At 38.3% G+C, this 5,765-nt stretch overlaps 1 pseudogene; it reads left to right on the top strand.

Annotated features, from left to right (window-relative positions):
• Positions 1-340: 340 nt before the first annotated feature.
• LOC121319279 lies at positions 341-5,309 on the top strand (annotated as a pseudogene).
• The last annotated feature ends 456 nt before the right edge of the window (positions 5,310-5,765 follow it).

Genomic DNA, 5,765 nt, shown 5'->3' with positions numbered 1-5,765 from the left:
TGTGTGTGTGTGTGTGTGTGTGTGTGTGTGTGTGTGTGTGTGTGTGTAATATTTGTTGTGAATGTCTTCATAAACACCTCAAAATACATAACATAAATAAATGTATTGATGAATAAATAATTTGTGTATTAACTAATACAACCATCTTCTGTCAATAAATTACTACTTAGCATTTACAACGAACCGATCTACATTTAATACGTTAGGCATTAATAGCTAAGGTCATAAAGTTTTGCATAACTGGACTTAAAATGAACACAAGCACACGATACTGAAAGAACAGAGAAAGTGTTGAAAGTGCTACTCGGAATGCGAAGTCTGCATATTATTTCCTGCCTCAGTGGTGTAGTCAGCTGATTGCACTTCAGTAAAGAGGCATTACCTGATTCTGTTAGCACTGGCATACAGAATCTAAACAAACTCAGTGAAGAGGTAAGCATTTAAAAAAAAAAAAACGCAATGTCAAATCAGGCGTTTATTTGTATGTCGGGCATCCCAGATTGAGAAACACTGTGCAAGGTATCGAATCTGTATTGTACAGTACTATGAAATAACACACATATGGTACATGCATTACAAAGTACTGTATTGCATTTGGGTTATTTGAAGTTATATCTGTCGTCCCAATGGTATGTTTTAAAAGCGGAAGATTAGGTTACGAAGCTGCCCAGTGATTTTATAATGGAAGTCACGTGATAATTTTAACACCGTGGTTAGGAGACTGGATGCTATTCTGCAGCTTCAGAAGTTACACTAACGACAGTTGATTATAACTACGCTTAACAACCGTTTTTTCTTTGCTGTTAAGAGAACGGTTTAACTGGATCAAGACAACATTGAATTAATGTTGGATTAATGGTGACGCACGACCGGGGGATGGAAATAGACTCCTATTGCATACCGGTAAGAGTTTGATCAATTCCAGGTTTTACTGGGAGCTTGATTAGCCCCAGTGTATAGGTAAAGTTCAGGTGTGCCTTTTTTATAAACTCATAGTAAAACTAGAAATGGATCAAACTGCCTAATACCAGGAGTCTTATTTCTATCTCTGATGTCTAATATTATAGGTGTCCTCAAAGCATATGTTGCACAGAAATGCATACTTATGAACACATTACAACCTCACAAAAATACTGTACCTGAAACCTACATTGAAACCTACATTAAATTGGAGTTCTGTTATTCCCAATTAATAACCATTGCCAGTTCTTTAAGCTGCATGTGGTTATTATTGTTTTTTTTTTGTCTGTTTGCAGCAGTATGTAAGTTTGACAGACATTCTCTTCCGCTTCTTAACAGAAGCCAAGGAGGTAAGAACATCTTTTCCAGATGAACCAGCAACATGGTGTAGTGAGAGATGTTCTGAATGTTCTAAATTCAGCAAGCTTTGAACATTTAGAGCTGGTCTAAATGGAGAGCTTCAGACAAGTAGAGAGGTCAATAACACAACCACAAAATGTTTGCTCTCTCTCTCAGAAACTATTTGTGTTCCTCACAATAACAATACATAAAAAAGCACCATCAACACAACAGTCATTTTGGGATAAGCTTCACAGATACAGCACAGTAATGTCATTTTGCAGTTTTTGTAATATGCAGTTTTGTTATTTAGACTGACAGGTTTATGAGCCAGCTTAATGTTTGCCTTGGTGAATGGGATGAGTCCAGGACCCCTCATAAATCTGGTGAAAAGTGTGCTTCTGGTCCCCAATGGTGAGCAGTGAGAGAGCGGACTGGGCATCCAAAGAAGTTTAATACCATTCCGAGTTCAAGTCTTTGTTACAACTGTTTGATGTCTTTGTAGGTGCTCTGAAAAGAAATTTGACAGCTGAGCAAGTAAAGGCGGATATTGTTACCCTAGGTATGTTAAATCAAAAATTCAGATTGTGTCGCAATATCTATATCCTGTATCGTTACATAAAAAGGTAACTGGCATTTTGCCATTCTTTAAAGGACTAAATGATGACAGGGCTAGTCACTCTGCAGACCAGGTAAGCTCTGAGCTTTGTATCTGTCCATCCACATATTACTGGTTTATATGTTTTAATTCTAGTGAAGCATCTAGCAAATATGTGTGTTCATTTAGTTCACGGCTTCTCAAACTTGGTCCTGGGGACCCCCTGTGGCTGCTGGTTTTTATTCCAACAGAGCTCTCAATTACTTAACTAGACCCTTAATTGAACTGATAATGTGCGTAATTAGACATGTTTACTTATTTTCAGCTCTTAAACAGTTGCAGTTCAAGTTACTTATCAAATGTTATAGCTAACTTGAAATATGCAACTGTTCAAGAGCTGAAAACAAGTAAAAAGGTCTAATTAAGCAAATGATCAGTTCAATTATGGGTCTAGTTAAATAAGTGAGAGCTCGGTTGGAATGAAAACCAGCACACACAGGGGGTCCCCAGGACCATGTTTGAGAAGCCCTGATTTAATTTATTGTATTCCTGAATAGCACTTGAAATTTATTCTGAACTGTTTTGTTTCATCGTTTCTACAACATAAACGTTTTTCATTTCTGTTAGGGATCTGGTACAAAATCTCACCCATCTTGTTATTGCAATTACTATCCCAAAATCAACAGCAAAAGATTTGTGGCTGATTTAAAAAATATAAACCTACCGATAAAGATGCTTACCGTGTAGGTGTTGATTGGGTTTCCAGTGAAACGCAATACGTTTCTTATAAATCCCAGTTATTTCCTTAGCCAGTGGAAGGTCCATTACCCTGCACTCTCCAGACTGGCAGTGGAGAAGACGCTCATGGTTGGAGTGGAAATTTGGAGGTACCTTCAGCTTCTAGCTGCTTTCTAAACGCATCTTGCTTTGAGTTGTGTAGATTAGTCTAGTGACACCATCTTGAATTTAATCTTGATTTTCTTGCCTTTGGGAGGGGGCGGGGATCAGGCCTCGTCCGTGATCATATTATGCATTTTAATATGAATTAAACATCAACAGTACTGCCTTGTGAGGTAGCCATGTAAAGCATGATATTGTCATGGCTCCCATTTACCCCATAATCACATTCCACAGGCTCTTGCGTTCTTGTTATTAGCCAGAAACCAAATAGCACATAATATAACTATGGCTCCTGTGTATACTAGCCGACGAAATCTAGTAAGTAATATATTCTGTGTAATGCCTTTAAGAAGAATGTATAATTAAATATGCCTTTATGTATATATCTCTAGTGATCAGTTTGGAACTTGTGCAGTACATGGCAACATTGGCAGTAATCTCTCTGAGGAGCCTCTTGGCTCCTGTAGAGCACTGCCCTCTAGGTCAGAGCTGGGCCCCATTGTTTGGGCAGCATATGGAAGCCTGCAGCTGTGTCTATCCATGCGGAAGCTCTGCACTGCTCATCCATGCTGTTTGCTCACAATGATGACTTACTTTTTCGGTACTGTCTGACTCCTACACCTCCAAGCACTGCAGTCCACAGCCAGATACCAAGCACAGAATTATAATTATAATCAATATGTTGGTATTGTTTTTCAGTAACTACAGGAAGCAGTGAACTACAAAAAGTGGGAAGCATCTTCTTACAAGTAAGGTTTTTTTTTTTTTCAGCAGTGTTAAAAAGAAAATATTCCACTGGCTTTTCTGTGAATGTAGGTTGTAGTGTACTTTTTCAAGATTTTGGAAATGTGCCTTTATTTTCACGGAATTATGCATCTGCATTTGTTAAGAGATTTTGTATGCAGTGGTTGTAGGACTTGTTGACCGACTATCCTGTTATACACACCTCTCAATTGAAATGGACCCCCAGTTTAATAAATAGGACATCTGTTGAAATGCCTTAGTATAGAACGTTTTAGCATTCCTTCAGCAATGTGTTCCGGGGGCTGCCAAGGGGGCTGTTTCTGGAGAACCCATTTGGAGGTCTCCTGCTTTCTTCGCTTGTTCATTCTCAGGAATGAAATTTTCCTGCTGGAAAAACAAGATAAGCAGCTGTAGTACATGTACTTTAAATTGTTACTAATAAATCAAGATGCTTTCTTTTCAGGTTATCTTCTCACTGGTCTTGCTGCATTTCCAGTTACCATTGCTTCATTTCATATCAAGAGGATTTGCACAGTACTCTGCAACACTAGATATCCAGTTATACATGCTCACGATTAGAATTCAGTGGAGTAAGGGTTAAACAGAAGCAGCTTCAGTACTTCATTACAGTACATCAGTAGTTGTGAATAGCTATTTTAGGGACGGTGATAAAACTCATAGTGAAACCCAGAGTGTCTGAAACTACTATGCAATGGAAGTCTCAGTTCCACATTGTATTGTTCTCCACCAGCAGTGTTTAAGACTCACAGCTGCAATCTTTTTCCGTTCCTTTTTGCAGCTCAAGCTGGTTGTGAGAAAGGGAAATACCACTGAGAATATCTTTATGGGTAAGCAGCACAATTCATAAATTTACTGTTCTACCTTATCTTTTACTCTAATTGTGATCAGTTATGACAAATTGTGTTGCTAAACATAGAATAAACAGTGTGGGGCCACTTTTATTTGAATTAATTTAAATATTTATTGATTTATTGCCAATCCTCTTCAGCAGTCGTCTTCCTCTATTAGTGGTACACTTTCTCCAGAGATACATTTCACAAGATCCTGTGATATCTTGCTTACAGAGGCTGTCTGATTGCTGGGTGTCAGGTCCAGGGGAGCACCTCCTATCCTGCATTTTTAACTCTTTCTCCTATCGCTACTTAACAGTTAACTGCACAGATGCACAACATTGACTTGCTATCTGTCTGCTCCACACAGAACAGCCCTTTATCTGCTTGCATTTGTTAAATGCCTTGGAGATTTCTGAACCAGATGGAGATTTATGTGACAGAAATCATTCTTCAAAGTGATATTTTATTTCTGTTAAAAAGGGAGCGCTGTGCTTAAGTTCTTTCTTTTTTTTTTTGATAGCGTTGACGTTGCCACAGTTCTACAGCTTCCTTCATGAGCTGGAGAGAGCCAAAGCCAGTCTGGAATGTTTCAGTTAAGTCGCTCTCACAGAAGACGCAGTATTACAGCTCTGAAGTAAAGAAGAGGAGAAAAAGTCAGTGCCTGGGTAGAACTACATTTCCCAGAAGTCCTAGAACAGACCAGCTGAAAGGAAGACGTTATTTTCCATCTGTACGTTCTGTCTGTTTTAACAAGTTCATTATTTGAAAAAGCATGTCAGCATAATTTCTTGTACCGTATACCTGATAGCCTTTAATAATGCAGAGACATTTTTTTTATGATTGACTGACATTCTGCCCACTGATATTTTTGTAAATAAAACTGTGATGCATTTGATTTGTTTTCCATTATTAAATTACCACTGTTCCTTACAAATGTGAAAATTGAGCTATCAGTTTATAACGGTTTTGTGACAAAAAAAACAGTGGTAAAATAGGGTTCTGGGTGACACAGTGGGTGCTGCCCAATAAGTCTTGCTTTTGTTTTTTTTCCCATTTAGAGTATTGTAGGCTTTCTTTTCATCCTGTAGTGCTGGATGTGGCTTATCTGGGTTTGTATTTGCATTGTGAAGAGCCGGAAAGGAACACAGGGTTTGCATCCAATTTGATCTTCAGTTAAAATCAGAATTTCAAAGGTTTTGATTGTTAGTACTGCTAAGATAAACAGACCTGAACCGCTCTAGAGTCTAAGGTTAGAGAAGTACAGAATTGTTTTCTGCAGATTTGTTTAGAGAAGGTGAGTCTGAGCAGATGGTGTGGAGATCCAGACATACAAAGGATGGGGTTCTCTTTATTTTCAAACAAGAGACACT

Source organism: Polyodon spathula, chromosome 8 (assembly GCF_017654505.1).
Source record: "Polyodon spathula isolate WHYD16114869_AA chromosome 8, ASM1765450v1, whole genome shotgun sequence".
In the NCBI taxonomy this organism is placed as follows: domain Eukaryota; kingdom Metazoa; phylum Chordata; class Actinopteri; order Acipenseriformes; family Polyodontidae; genus Polyodon; species Polyodon spathula.
Note: the sequence above shows the minus strand (reverse complement) of the source record. Positions and strands in the feature narration are given on the sequence as shown.